General features: G+C 44.5%; 1 pseudogene; it reads right to left on the reverse strand.

Moving 5' to 3' along the window:
• Nucleotides 1-825: 825 nt before the first annotated feature.
• On the reverse strand, nucleotides 826-945 carry LOC136660737 (5S ribosomal RNA; annotated as a pseudogene).
• Nucleotides 946-15060: the final 14115 nt, after the last annotated feature.

Below are 15060 nucleotides of genomic sequence, written 5' to 3' on the forward strand. Positions count from 1 at the left end.
CTGTATGCAAGGGCATCAGGAATATCAAGGACCTAATGTTGGCTGAATCAAGCACAACTGAGCCAGACCAGCTCCATTTTGAACACAGACAAAGGTTGAAGGGTTCCCATTCACCTTAGTGGCATGCAAAAATATGCTCCCCCACCTAAGCTCTAGTGGTACTGTCCATTTTTCCACCTCATTCTGTTCCATGCATAGACCTATAACTATTGGAGGTTCAGGAGGCCCCTACTCTTTTGTATGTGTCTGCCCTGTTTAGAAGCAGAAAGTTAACAATAAATTATGAGGGTGCCATGCAGTGCTAGGGGAATTGATGCAGTATTCATTAATTAATGAAGGAACAACTGCTTGGTTATTAATGCCTGGCATTAGGAATGAGGTTTAGGAGAGAAACTGTCTCCATTATTAAGACTGGATTAATCTACTTACAAACTGTGGACTTGGGAAGAACAATTTCAGTGTTAACCTCTGCACTGATAGTCTTTGTTTCCTAGTAGCTAATTAAAGATAAATGGGAACTGTAACAGAGTCATTACATGCAACGCTGTAATACAGATTCAGGTAACATACAAGTTGAAAGCAAGAAAAGTCCAAGGGATCCACAATAACTTGAAGGTCTAAAGGGCTACACAAATGTAAAGCATTCTGAGGGGCAGCCACAGAAGATTTACAATTATTCATTGCAGCCTGAGCCAGAGAGCACATAGTCAAATGCACAAAGTATTATCCTGAGTTGGGGAACACATAGTGTGAATGAATCTGGAGGTATGATTATAAATGCTTGCTAATGGTTGGCAACCTTCAGTCTCAAAAGACTATGGTATAAGCCTACAGCACCCAGTATTCCCAGGTGGTCTCCCATCCAAGTACTAACCGGGCCTGACCCTGCTTAGCTTCTGAGATCAGATGAGATCAGGCATGTGCAGGGTAACAGTTGCTGCTACTTTCTTAGGTAGATGACCAGATTATAGTCCAGGAAGCCAATGATGCTTCTGAATGGGGGCATATGAGCTCTGAAGTATCCTAAACAGGGGAAATTGTAAGACTCTTGTAAAATAACACTGCCTTCTACTTGATTTGAAGGGCTGCTGTGTGTATATGGGAAGGAACAAGAGACAGAAGGTGATCTGAGTGAGAGAGATGCAGGCAGATCCTGGCATGGAAGCTGAGAGAGAGAGAGAGAGAGAGAGAGAGAGAGAGGAGTATTGGGGAAAATGATGTCACCAGCTGTTTCTTGTAGGCATGCCCTGCCATGTATTCAATCTAATGCTCAATCATTATAACTAAATAAAGCAAAGGTGAGAAACACCCCAGAAGTCTCCACTGATCTCTCCTCTAAACGAAACCAGGATCCAGTTGATGCTGCTGTTTGAATTTCTGCTGGCTTGAAGACGTAGGGTGAACATGTAGCAGTGCCTATGTACATACAACCTTACAGATATATAAGCTTACTGTGGCGTCCTCAGCACCCTGAAACCGCTTCACATCCAAAGAAAAATAAATTTGGTACTAGGGTATTGCATCCTGGATGGTTGTGTGCTGGTCAAATGCATCCTGGTCAGAGGCATGTCCTGCCCCAGGGCCCGGGACAGTGACATAAAGATTGCATGCCCTGGCACCCCGGGACAGTGATGTCATGATGTTGCATGATGTTGTGACATCATTTCCAAGATCTCTCCAGAGGAGGGGGTTGGCACATGAAGCAACCAGCACCTCCTCCTCCTCTGGGGAGAGACTGCAAGAGATTGCCTTCATGCTGCTTGCAAGTTGCATAAAGGCAGTCTCTTCCAGGCCTTCCCAGAGAACGGGGTGGGATAGGATCCTCCAGAGGAGATGGAATGGGGCACAGGAAGCAGTTGCAGGTTGCACTGTAATTAGAGTGGAGCCTGGGGCCAGTCTTGCACACACACCCCTTGTTGAAGTGCTCAGGGTGGGTGTCCCTCAGGCAGACCCTCAGGTGTCCCTCTGGTCCCAGTCATTGGCAGCCCTGGACATTCATGTCCGGTTTTTGTGTGTGTCACCCAGTCATTTGCATCCCAATATAGCTAGGCAACAAACTACAACTGGGCAACAAACCCCATGTTAGATATGCTGAGCCTCTTATCTCAGCCCTAACCCTGCCTTTGGGTTTTTAAAATAGAAAAGTGCATCTAACATAAATATCCATATATAGGATGCAAAAAAAAAAAAAAAAATGGATACAAATGTCCAATACCAGGATGCATTTGATTGGGACACAGTTGTCCAGGATGCAATAGTCCTGTCACTAGTAAGTCCTCCTTGTACTGCAGCTAGCTTGGGTGATGACAAATGCAGTCAGGGTTATCTCGCTCTGCCCAAAGTCCTAGATAGGGTGTGGAGGGTTTTGCCATTGTGTGGCTGCCTAAAGTGGCAATGGACACAACTGTGCCTGATAATTTCTGCCGTTTAAAGGCACAGGAGCTTCTATTAGGGAAAAAAGAGAGCAGTCCTCAAAGAGAAGTCTCGGCCACGTGTCAAGACTTGTGTTCAAGGCTGGAAGGAGATTTGACCAGGCCTTTTCTTTTTCTTCCCAAAAGTTCAATGGGGTTCTTAAAGAGTGAAACTTCTTCCTTTTCTGAAGGAGGGGCTTGACCTCCATTAACATTCATCGGGCAAAGAAATACATCAAAGGCAGAACAAAGTTTATAGTTTGGATTGAGGATTTAGCCGCGGATTAGTGCAAAGCTACTTCGTCGGAGCTAAGAACTGGCAATAATCTTCTGATGTCAAGGGATGTAATGCACTATTACTGCAGTAGAGGGTTAACTCTCACCTCCCAGACCCATTAGTTGCAGATTTTTGACTCACAGTTATCCTGATTCACTTAGATGAATCAATTGAATGCAGTGAACTATATTGCTTGAGGGGGATAAAGGGGTGACTATCTTGCAATGATAACTATGTTATTTTGTGCGTGTAACCATGTGGCGTTACATTTGTGAATGAGTAGTATTCATGGTTTTTAAGTTCCCTAGCAGACTGTAAAACCCGTGCTATCTCAGAAGGACTGACTGCACCTAAATCCCATTGGCAACAGTTGGCTGTAGTGTTCCACGGGATTATTTTACTTCAGGTGATTAGATCACATCCTTAATTTCTACTGCCCCTTGGAAGAAAAGAGGGTGTGATCCACCCTCTTCTCTATGTACTTCATGCATCCAATAAATGCCTATGCACTTGAGATGGAAAGCCTGTGTTACAATCCATCACTTCTTTCAGGTGTCAAAGGTCTTTTTGGCTGCAGTATTATACATAGTTTTCTGGGGAGCAAGCCCCACTGAGCACAATGGGACCTGAGTAGACATGCCCAGGATTGAACTGTTTGTCTTTTTGCTTTGAAGAAGAATTCAGAAAGGCATTCCTTATCCACATAGGAGCCTGTTGGATCAGATTAAGCTCCACCTAGTCCAGCACCCTCCAGCATGCATTAGGTGGTGTCAACGATGGAGAAATAAAGATGTATGGTTCCAACAGGTGAGAAACTACTTTCAGTGCAGGGTTTAAAATCTAGGTTGCCCTGGTTTGGCCATATACTGCATATGGACCACTTTTGCCTAGTCAAGCAAGTATATAATGCCAAAAATACTGGAAAAAGACCAAGGGGAAGACCAAAGAAAAGATGGCTTAATAACATCCTAGAACAGTGTTTCTCAAACTGTGGGTCGGGACCCACTAGGTGGGTCGTGAACCAATTTCAAGTGGGTTCCCATTCATTTCAATATTTTATTTTTAATATATTGGACTTGATGCTACTATGGTATGTAACTGCATTTGGGGAAATGTCACAGATCTGTACTTTTAATAGGCTACTGTGAAGATGTTTTTAACAATTATAGTAAATGGGACTTACTCCTGGGTAAGCATGGGTAGGATTGTAGCCTAGGATTGTGAAAACTTTTCCTGCTTGGAGATGTCACTTCTGGTCATGACATCGCTTCCAATGGGTCCTGACAGATTCTCATTCTGAAAAGTGAGTCCCGGTGCTAAAGGAGTGAGAACCACTGCCCTAGAAAATTTAAAATGTGCAAAATGTGGTTGACGACCTGCCACACAACTTTGTCAGGATTGCATGGGATGGCTTAATATAATCAAGGACGCTGCTACGTTGTTTCACCAGGCACTTGTTTTATAACATGGCAGCTGACAATGTGTGAAGAGAGTCCAACATTCTGCTTCCCACCCGGGTGCCTTCTGGAAATCCATATGCAGAGTTCATAGGCAATATCCATCTCCTGTTCTTGTCCCATTCCAGCAAAAGGCACTATCAGATATGTTGCCTTTGAACTTGGAGGTTCCATGCAATCGTCATGAAGAACCGTCATTATTAGACCTTTCCTCTGTGACTTTGTCTAGTCCCTTTTAAAAACAGTCACTTAACTGGGATAAGCTTCAGTTCCTATTTTCTGCTGATCAAGGTGCTGTTAAACATAGAGGGGCAGACCAAGCTGCTTTTCTTGGAAAGTTGGGAGCCCCATTCCAACACGTTAGAACTGACGTTTCCAGCAATGCAACATTTCCCAGGGCTTGAAAAAAGTCCACTTTTTAAAAATCCTGCATTTTCAAATGGAAAGGAAATTCAGGTCATTTAAATGAGCTCAACTGGAAACGGGTGGAGGGGGGTTGAACCCTAGGTAGGACTTGCAGTGAGCCAGCTCTCTCTCTCTCTCTCTCTCTCTCTCTCTCTCTCTCTCTCTCTCTCTCTCATTCTGTTCTAATTACCAGTGACAGATCCCAGACTGCCTGGCCACTGCCGCCTTCGTTCTCCACAGGGCCAGAGCAGGGGAGCTACTCCTGATGTGAATTTGACTCCAGTAGAAGAAACTTGATACTAGACATAAAAACGTTGTATTTCCCAGATCTGCTGAAATTAGAGCTTCTACCTGGTACTAAATAATTTTCTTCTGGCTTGCTGTGAAAATTTATAGTGTTCAATAGCCCTCCACTGTTTCTCATTTTATCCCTGCGGAGTCCTGCACTCGCAAACACACGTCAGCAGCCAGGGTGGTAAACATATATACGGCACTTATTTAAGATGCCTTTAAAAGTTCCTTGCTGGGCAGAGAAATTATACCTGGGCTCCTTTGCATATCAGGCGGTTGTTGGTTGTTTGCTTTCTCTCTCCCTCCCTTGGAGAAGATGCCCAGATAGTCACTTTTGCCGGAGCTGAGGGGGAACAAAAGCATCATAAAAAACCTGTTCTGCTTTCTTCCGAGAAGTTTAAGCACAGGTGCAGAGGCAAGTTAATTGGCAGAAGGAGAGAAGCGGGAGCCCCCAGTCTCATTCGCCAGCCTGAGAGATAATGGCGCTGCACATTCCCTGCTTCCTCGACCAGCAATGCCTCCTCGGGGAAGTGCTTGCCAGGCTTGGCTTCCTTCGGAGGAGAGAGCACTGGAGTCTTCAGGTGTTCCTGTAATATTTGCTTTATATACAAGAATAGAAGCAGAGCATAAATGGATGCCAACAGCCCCACAAGGCAACTGATCTGCTGCTATGCCCCATCAGAACCTGAGAGAGAACTTGCATCCCCAAGCTGTCTTCAGCCATCTCTCAACTGTGTGGCCCCTGTAAGCGGGTACCTGCCACATCAGACCTGATTGGCAAACACCTTCCTAAACACCTTCCTCGTGCCTTGAAAAGGCAGAAGTGGGCAGTCCAATCCTGCCTAAGTCCCCGTGCAGTGATTCAGTGTCACCAGTTTTGCATCCACTGCATCCAATGGATTTTCAGCTGCTGGAAGTCTCCTCAAGGTAAGGGGACATTTCCCCCTTGCCCTGGGGTAAGTTCAAGCAGCTGCAAAGGGTGAGCTCAAACCTACCCCAGTAATATTGCTTGCGCAAGTCCGCAATGATCCATGCAGGCAGATCAGGCCTGGAAAAGGGGATGGAGTTCTGTAGATGCTGCTGCTGCTAAACCCATCTCCATCCCGGGCCTGATCTGACCACCCCGCCCCACCTTCTCCCCATTCTGCCCACCCTGCCCCATCCCATTCCTTCCCCGTCCTCCCCCTGCCACCCCGTGCCCTTAGCGTACCTGCTCCAGTGGGCCTTACAAGACCACTGGTGACTCTGGCTCTGACCTTCCTGCCAGTGCACCAGCTGTTTGTGCTGCTGCAAAGCACTTTACAGCACTTTTGTGGCAGCCAGTCCCAGTAATAATAATAATAATAATAATAATAATAAATTACTAGGTATTTATATACCGCCTTTCTGGTCATCAGATTACTCCTCTGACTTTATTCAAGGTGGTTTACATAGGCAGGCTTTTCTAAACCCCTCAAGGGGATTTTTACAAACATAGAGGTTCTCTCTTTCAAGAACCAACAACATTTCAGAATGGATCTTCCTGGTTTGGTCTCACTTCTGGCCTCTAGTTCTCCCAAGTAGGCTGATAAGCAGCTCCTTCATCTCTCACATGGAGGGCAGCCAAGACGCTTCTTGCTCACACCAAGAGCAGGTGGAATCACTTAGCTGGGTTTGTCAGGTGCTTCAAGGTCTCGCCATTCTCAGTAGATCATGCATTCTTTCAGTGCTTCCTTCAGTGAGGATTCAGCCAAAAATTGCATGCCACCTACAAGGCAGGTTGAGGAGTGTAATCAATCCAAATTTACCACATTGGTAATTAATTTGGATTTGGGTCCTAGCTGAGGCTTCTTAAGAAACACTCCGGAAAACATTCCTATGTCTCCTTTTATCTGGTGATCTCCGTGGCTGGAACATTTCAATAAAGCAGTAAAGTTAGTGAGGTGTGAAAACAATCTCTGCTCCCGAAACCAGGCTGAATATCTTTAATCAAGCTTTGCTATTTTAAAAAATAACAAGCTTAATGTCTCCTCTCATTAAAGGCACCTTCAAACAAGTGGCGACAATGGCCTTGAATCAGTGTCTGGGACTGATTTCATTGCTCATGTTTTCGGCAATCATCCACAGAATATGCAGCAAATGCAACATGAATGTGGATGGATGGTTGCAAGAGGAAGTAAGGATTGTTCAGGGCCATCTCCTGTTTAGACCCTCACCATCACCAGCTTATAATTTCCTTGATGTATGTCAGGTTAATGCAGTCTTGAAAATAAGACCACTGAAGTTCATAGCCCACAGAAAATGTATGCAAGGAGGCCTGCCCCTGTTCGTCTCTCAGTGATTTGTGACCTACCTGGAAAAGTCTTGCTACGCTTTCTAGCTTGGTCTCTTGTAGAGTGAGAGCAGAGTGGAAGCTCAGTAGCAGGACATGAGCCAGCTACAGAACAGGGCCAGGTTTGATCCTTGGCATCTCCTTTCATGGCTGGGAAAGACCTTGGAGAGCCACTACCAGTCCAAGTTGACCAATCAATGGTCTGACTCAGTACACAGCAGTTTCAAGAGAGCTGGGTAGCACAGCAACAAAGAGACAGACAGCACAATCCTAAGCATGTCTATTCATAAGTAAGTCCTGTTGTGTTCAATGGCGCTTACTCCCAGGAAAGCATTATAGGATTGCAACCTCAGCTGCCAATCAGGATTTCCCTTGTTCAGACCTCAATTCTGACATGATCAAATTAGATTGCCAGAGGCAAGCCACTCACTCTTAGCCCCAGTGGCAAAAGGGGATACTAAGACTTACTTTACATGATACGAGAACACATGGGAAGCACTTTCCATGCTCAGAAAGAGTGTAGCAATGTTAAGTATTACATGTTCAGCATAAAAAGAAAAAAAAAGCCAGTGGAATCATCAAGAATCCTGATGGTCACGAACTATGAATCATATCAAGGTTCCCCCCCCCCCCAAATTTGTGCAGGCCAGTTTTACTCTGGTGATGCCAGGTGTGAACCAGATAGTGGGATGTGGAATGAATAGGTGAGATGCTTAGGCATTAAATGTGCATTGGTCTGCTATGATTGTGGAGACAGAAGAAACGGGGTTGGTTGGATTAAAAAGTGTGTATCATAAGTGATGATAACTAAATCATTTCTCTGGAGGGATGCAGTAGGAAGGGTAAATGATTGTTTCTGAGCCCAGTTCAACCCCGTTAGTAAACATTTGCCATGAGCAACACTCCTTCTTCTGAGAAAACCTCCTTTTCCCTAAAGGACTGTGCTCTGTGTATATGCTGGATTCTCCATTTTGTCCTGAGCTCTGAATCATGTATCACACACAGCCCCTTCAATATATATTGAACTCCCACGATTACCTAGTCTCCCCCAGAGAACTAGCCATGACCAAAACTTACTAGATCTCCACTAGTTGAGCTCACACCTAATCACTGTTCTGGTCAACTTGGGAGTGGGAAAGTTGAAACTATTTGTCAATCACCAGCCAGCTTATTAGAACTGGAGGAGGTCTGGCTTTTCTAAGATGGGATAAAAGAGGGCTGCCCAGCTGGATCAAGACTGCAAGAGGTGCAGCATTTTGCTTGTAAGATACCAGCTAAGCCAAAAGGAAAGCCATGATCTTATCCAGCTAAGAATGAGTCAACTTCCAAGAACATATTTCCATCTGGTGCCAGGAGGATGCTGAATTGTGGGTGTCTCCATAAGGTGTCTTTTCCAGCCCTATTTAGAGGTGTCAAGGATTCAGTGGAACTAGCCCTGAGCTGTGGTGCGAGCCTGTCTTGTAGCAGGCTGTGGTCCCAGTCTGTTTTGTAGAAGACATCATCTCAGAAGAGCCATTTCCTTTGATGTGAGAGAAGGGGATGCCAACAGTGCTTGCCATCTGCAGATTTAATAAGGCTGTGTATTAAAATGCTTATCTCTCTCTCTCTCTCTCTCTCTCTCTCTCTCTCTCTCTCTCTCTCTCTATATATATATATATATATATATATATATATATATATATATATATATATATATATAATCGCCACATACACACAGAGAGATGCACATATGCCCTGATCTCCTGGGAGGAAGAGTGGGAGGAAAGATATAATAAAACACCAAGTTGTTTGACTTAGTGTGTTTCTCACACAGCATCATAATTAATTCCCAGGGAGGGATTTGGGGGTTGTAAACTGGGAAGCAGCCTTTGTATGTATAGATAGAGCTTTTTTGTTTTCCTGAATGTTCTGCCCATACGCAAACCTTGCAAGCTTTTAGTGTCTTCCTACTTCTTTGGGTCTACCCTTTGGATGACCATATTTTGTGGACCACCATTGTCCTCTTCTGTCTTCCCTCTTCCCGTTCATGAATGATGTTTATATCTTTGCCTATTGCAAGCAATCAGGAAATCTCTTTGGGGGCCCGATGGAACCACACCGAGCTATCAGAAGGATGACCGTGTATTTGGATCTTCTTATGTACTTCCACAAGGCAGGACAAATTGGCAGTTTTGTCACTGGTGGATAAATTCCAGTGTGGTTCCTGCTCCTTGTCATCCACTGTTTGCTTGCATTTGCAATGCACTGGGTGATATGCTTTTGTCTCGTTCCTGAGCCAATGACACTAAGAGGAGGAAGAATGCCACCCATGCCACAGTTGCTCCTTCCAGTATCCGGTTAGGATGACTGATCTGAAAGCCTTTACAAGTGAAACGGCAACACAGTGTAATATACAGCCTGAGTGATGAGCAGGGTTCTACTAATTGGAGCGACTTGATATCTTAACTCTCCTAGCAACTGTATTCTTGTCTTGATAATGATCATCTCTCCCCACCCCCACAACACAGAGCAGCAAATGCTAATGTGAAGCAGCCTGAGAACAGCTGAATGGCTGCGACTGCTTAGGGGATAGATTCTGACATTCTTCCTCTGTGCAAGGACAATGCCTAATGATGCTGAGCATTATTCTTCTGAGATCAGTGATCAAAGCAGGGTGAGTAGCCAGGGAGGAGCATCACTCCTAGGGGCAGGTACGAGTTGCCACGAGGAATGCTGCTGAAGTATAAGTAATGATGACGAAGAAAGACGAATGCAACACTGATAACTGCTTAGATAACCCTCTGCTACGTGGGCAATAAAACACATTTAAAAATGATGCTTCTTCTATAATTAGAAGGGGGAGGGCCAGTAATGTTGCAAGCAGGGAAGGGGGGTGGTCCACCATGGGTACTAGTCCAAAAGGGGGTGCCATGTGAAGCCCAGCCAAGGTGGCGGCAGTGGGAGAAGCAGCTGCCCTTCTGCAGTATCTGCCTCCTCCTCCTCCTGTTTTACTGCTTTGTGGTCTTGCTGCCACCCCATGCCTCCTCCTTTGGAGGTTCAATGAGAGCCTACAAAGGAGAAGAATGGGGAAAAGGAATAGGGGCTGACAGCCAAATCGCTAAGCCTCCACCAGCACCACGTCCTCTCAGAGTACCCGGAAGTGACATTACAACATCACATGACATCACCATCTCTCTGCCCTGGGTGCTGCTGCCTCTAGTGACACCTCTGGGGAGGGAAACTGTCCCTCTTCACTCCAGTGAAGGATCTTTTTCAGTGGCTGTTTGTGGTAGTTTCTTCTGCATTGTTTCAGATTGGGAGCCCATTGCAGACAGGAACCATCTCTAGGTGTGCACCACTTAACAACAGGGGATACGTTCTCCAAAACCCATTCTTATGCGATTAGGTCATTAAGTGAACATTCAGCCCAGTCGATTGCTTTTGTTGTGTAAACAGGCACTCCCTAGCAGACACTAACTGGCTGCACAGGCTACTCGAGATAGATTTTCTCTTTTTTGCATCAAGAGCCTTTCTGTGTGTAAACAGACACTCTGCTGCAGGCTATGGGAGATGCTGTTACGTGAAAATCCCCTTTTTCCTTTTGTGATTTTTTTATCTGGTTATATCATACAGGCCAAGCAAATAGGCCCAATTTCCAAATCCCTGGTAAAAGTCACAAGTTTACCTCTCCATGCACACAGCAACAAAGTCTAAAGCAGGGGTGCTCACACTTTTTTGGCTCAAGAGCTACTTTGAAACCCAGCAAGGCCCAGAGATCTACCGGGGGGAAGGAAGCGTCTGACAGACACCCCCTTTAATGTATGGAGCACCTGCTGGAGTCTAGTCAGTTTCGTCAGTTTTGTTGCTGCATGCCTGAAGAGCAGCTAAAGTGTCTGTTTCAGTGTCAGTTTAGCTAAATATGTCAGTTTCGTCTAGTCACTAGACAAAACTGACATATTAACAGTTTGGAGAGACAGGGCTCTGTGATCTACTCATTTTGCCTCGTGATCTACTGGTAGATCGCGATCCACCTATTGAGCACCCCTGGTCTAAAGCATTGTATTGTTTAAGAAAGGGTCTCCTGATCTAATCACTGTTATGCAAACCCATTAAACCTCAACACACAGGACAATCAAGTCAAGTCAAGCTCCGGATGACGACTAGGAGTCTGGCATGGCTCCTATTGTTGTAGCTTAATCACTCTTAAGTACCGTACTCGAACAGCCAGCTACCCCCTCTCCCAGAAAGCCAGTCTTTGCTGATAGCTGATTTCTGGACCCTTCCACTGTTTTACATACTCCACATGTCCCACTGTGTATACTGAGCATGCGCATCCAGGAGGCCACATCCGGGTCATTCAGGTCAGCAAAAACCCTTAAAAGAGAAAGGCTGCCATGTGCGCTCTCTCTCTCTGGCTGCCCTCCCAAGGAAGAGGTCCTCCATAGGACTCTCCACCCCCCCCCCAACTGCTTCCCAGGACAGGTAACTATATCTTGTGTCTGGAATCTTTTCCCTTCTCCCCCCCTTTTTTCTCTCCCATTCTCTCTCCATCTTAGTTAGCAACTGGGTTATGCAGATCAGGGACCCCTAAAATCCATCCCTACAACCTATCCTTTTCTGATTCCTTCTCGGATGCACCAAATACACAGCACATGCAACCACCATAAAGCTAGATACACAGGATCCAAGTACTAAAATCCAAGAAACATATACTTACCATTTTCCATGTGCATTATGTTTACGTGTGTGTTTTTTGTAATAAAAATATAATAGTTGATTGAAAGTTATCTTTCTCCCAGTCTCCTCTTTAAGCTAAACAAGGGATTATCTCTGCATTACGCTGTCTTGTTATCTAGCCTGCGATCCTGAAGTTTCCAAAAGGGTAATATAATAATTCCCCTTAAAACATAACAGCCCTTTTTGGTAACAATGCGACTGCCTCATTAAGAGAATTTTTATTGTGCTTTGAGCATAATATATGTCATATATGTCATATATGCAGTCTGAGCACAAACTGTCATATATGCGGTCTGTTGTTAAGCGAATGGTTGTTAAGCGGTGCGCACCTGTATTTATTTCTTTGCTTATTTTGCTATGCAACTGTTACTAACTATATAAGTTTGGGCCCCCTTTCTCCAAGAATGTGAACATATCCCAGCCTGTCTGATGTAGATCTTCCACTCCGGAAGGACACAGAAGGGGCAGAGCCAGCTGCCGGGTTTTTCAGATAAGTGTGTATAAGATTGAAGCATTTAACATCTAAGCAGATTGTAAAATGGCTCTCTTTCAGCAGCTTCCTTTGTGATTCCTTTGCGATTCTTTTGACTTTTCATCTCTGAGCAGCAGACTAACTGGCCACATTGCCGAGCCAGAGAGCTGGCGCTACCATCCTCAGTGTCACTCCACTGTACAAAACATCTTGTCTCTTCTTTTTCCTCTGTCTGTCTCTTCCAGTGATTACCTCGTTGGCAATTTTCAAGACATTGCTCTTCAGATTATTCACAGCCTGGTGCTCTGTTGAAAATATAAAAGTTCAATGGCTCCCATGTGTGTGGATGGGACAGAGTGATTGTAAGGGGGCAAAGTCATCTTTCTGAATACAATTTTATCCAGTCAAGCTTAATACTGTATTCTACAAAGTAGTTTTTCCCCCATCCAGCATCACCATCTACTTCCTAAGAAAGTTCCCATTGTAGAAAAATGGTTACATTCCTTAAGCAGTGACGGCTTCCATTCCATTCCAACCTGTCTCCTGTGTTAAGTTTGAACCCTGCCATGGCTTCCACCCTGTGTAGTGAGTCTGAACCTGACTCTGAACAGGAGTCAGTGGGACCAGCTCTGGACTCATTGCAAAGCTTTGATATCAACCCAGAGCCTGAAGACCCCCCCGCCACCACTCTGAACAGGAATCCTCAGAGGCAACAGCCACAGATCCTAAGCGCCCTTGAAATCCATTGTGCAAGCACTCTCATGCTCCCTGGTGCTTGCATAGCAGAACCTTCAACAAGCAAACCTGAACTTCATTTAGGAGTGGCAAACTGCAAGGCTTCATTTAGGAGTGGCAGACTGCAAGGCTTCAGGTCAGAAAGTTGCCCCTTTAAGATCTCTACCCTCCAGACGGGGAGGCAGAGTCCAGGAGCGGAGGTCTGTGGAAATGTATTTGTCAAGCAACTTTAAAAATGGGATTGGACTGATTTATGTAGGAAACATCCATCAGAAGTTACCAGTCATGGTGACTATAAGCAACATCCAAGTTTAGAAGTAGCCTATCTCTGAATGCCAGATGCAAGGGACTGGCAACAGGATACACAGATCTTGTTGTCTTGTGTGATCCTTAAGGTACCTGGTGGGCCATTGTGAGAAACAGGAACCTGGACTAGATTGGCCCTTGGCCTGACCCAGCAGGGCTCTTCTTATGTTCTTAAGTTGCTTCCTTGAAACTATCCATGGTACTGAAGCTGAGTGGCCTTGCCCAAATTATTTGTTCTTTTGATTGTTTTCTAATTAGGGGACAGCACTACGGTGCTATAGAATATAGAAATTAATGAGAAGAAACCTGTAATGAAAGCCCCATCCCTACAGAACAGGAATCTATATTAAAAGGCTATCCAAGGGAAAATTGGTGGTACATAGTCTCTCCAAGACACTCTGAACAGGAGGGATGGGAACCGTAATTCAGTCCATTGTAGGAATGCATTTTTAATGGACCAAAGGTCTGACTCAGCAAAAGACAGCTTCCTGTGTAAAAGGAAACAATCAACAGCCAGTAGCTGGAACAACAAAGCCTTTAATTCATGTTGCATGAGATTTCTGTTGAATGGGATTTGTGTGGGATTAAACATTATGTGAGGATCTTTGCCATGAATATTGCTGGATAATAGCAGAATTATTACATTGACACACATACAATTTGTAGAATTAAAGGCTATCAGTGTAACTATTTAATCCCACAGTTTAAACTCTTCTGTATCCTGTTCAGTAAGATCCATAGAGGTGCGTACACATGATACCAAATAAGCAAAGGCATTGAGTGAGCCATCACTCAATGCAAGAAGGCAGCTTGGAGGAAGGTGGATTTCAGCTGAGAAAAGAGCTTAACATCCCCTAGTACTATGTATTCTTTCTAAATTGGGGGTCTTGGTATGCACTACACCTACTGTCGAAAATTGTAGATCTATTATGCCTTTTGGTTGTGCCATGGGTGAAAGTGTATAAGATCTGCCTGCAGTCGTAGACACACTTACTTGGGAATAAATTGCATTAATCTCAGAGAGACTTGGCTCTGATTAGAATGTGTAGGAACAGGCTGATTCATTGCAAGCTTGTGTACTGAATACCTGCTGCTAACTGAATACCCCTGCTAACTGGGTAAGAGGCACTCTTTCAAGTGGGTGCTCCTCTTTTTAGCGGGGGGGAGAGTAAACTGGCCCACCTCACTCCAGCAGTGTCTTTTCTAGTGGCTGTCTGCTGGTGTTCTTTTGCATCTTTTTAGATTGTGAGCCCTTTTGGGACAGGGAGCCATTTAGTTATTTGATTTTTCTTTGTAAACTGTTTTGTGGACTTTTAGTTGAAAAGCGGTATATTAATACTGTTAATAATAATAATAATAATAATAATAATAATAATAATAATAATAATAATAATAAGCTGAATAGATGGACAAAAGAGAAATTCCAATGGATCCATCTAGTAGTCCTTTTAGAAACACTGTTTTTTTTAGAAACACCCTTCAGCCAACGCTTCTTGAAGACCACCAGCTAAGAATGGAGGCAATTTCCTTCTCCCTTTGCCTGTTATTTAGCAGTTTGCTGCTGCTAAATGTAACAGTTCAACTTTGCTCTCATAGCCGATAGCTGTGGCTCCAGCTCTCATCCATGTGTTTGTCTCATCCTCTTTTAAAGGTATTTAAACCAGTGGCCGTCCCCATGT

The sequence above is a fragment of the Tiliqua scincoides genome, chromosome 9, assembly GCF_035046505.1.
Source record: "Tiliqua scincoides isolate rTilSci1 chromosome 9, rTilSci1.hap2, whole genome shotgun sequence".
In the NCBI taxonomy this organism is placed as follows: Eukaryota; Metazoa; Chordata; class Lepidosauria; order Squamata; family Scincidae; genus Tiliqua; species Tiliqua scincoides.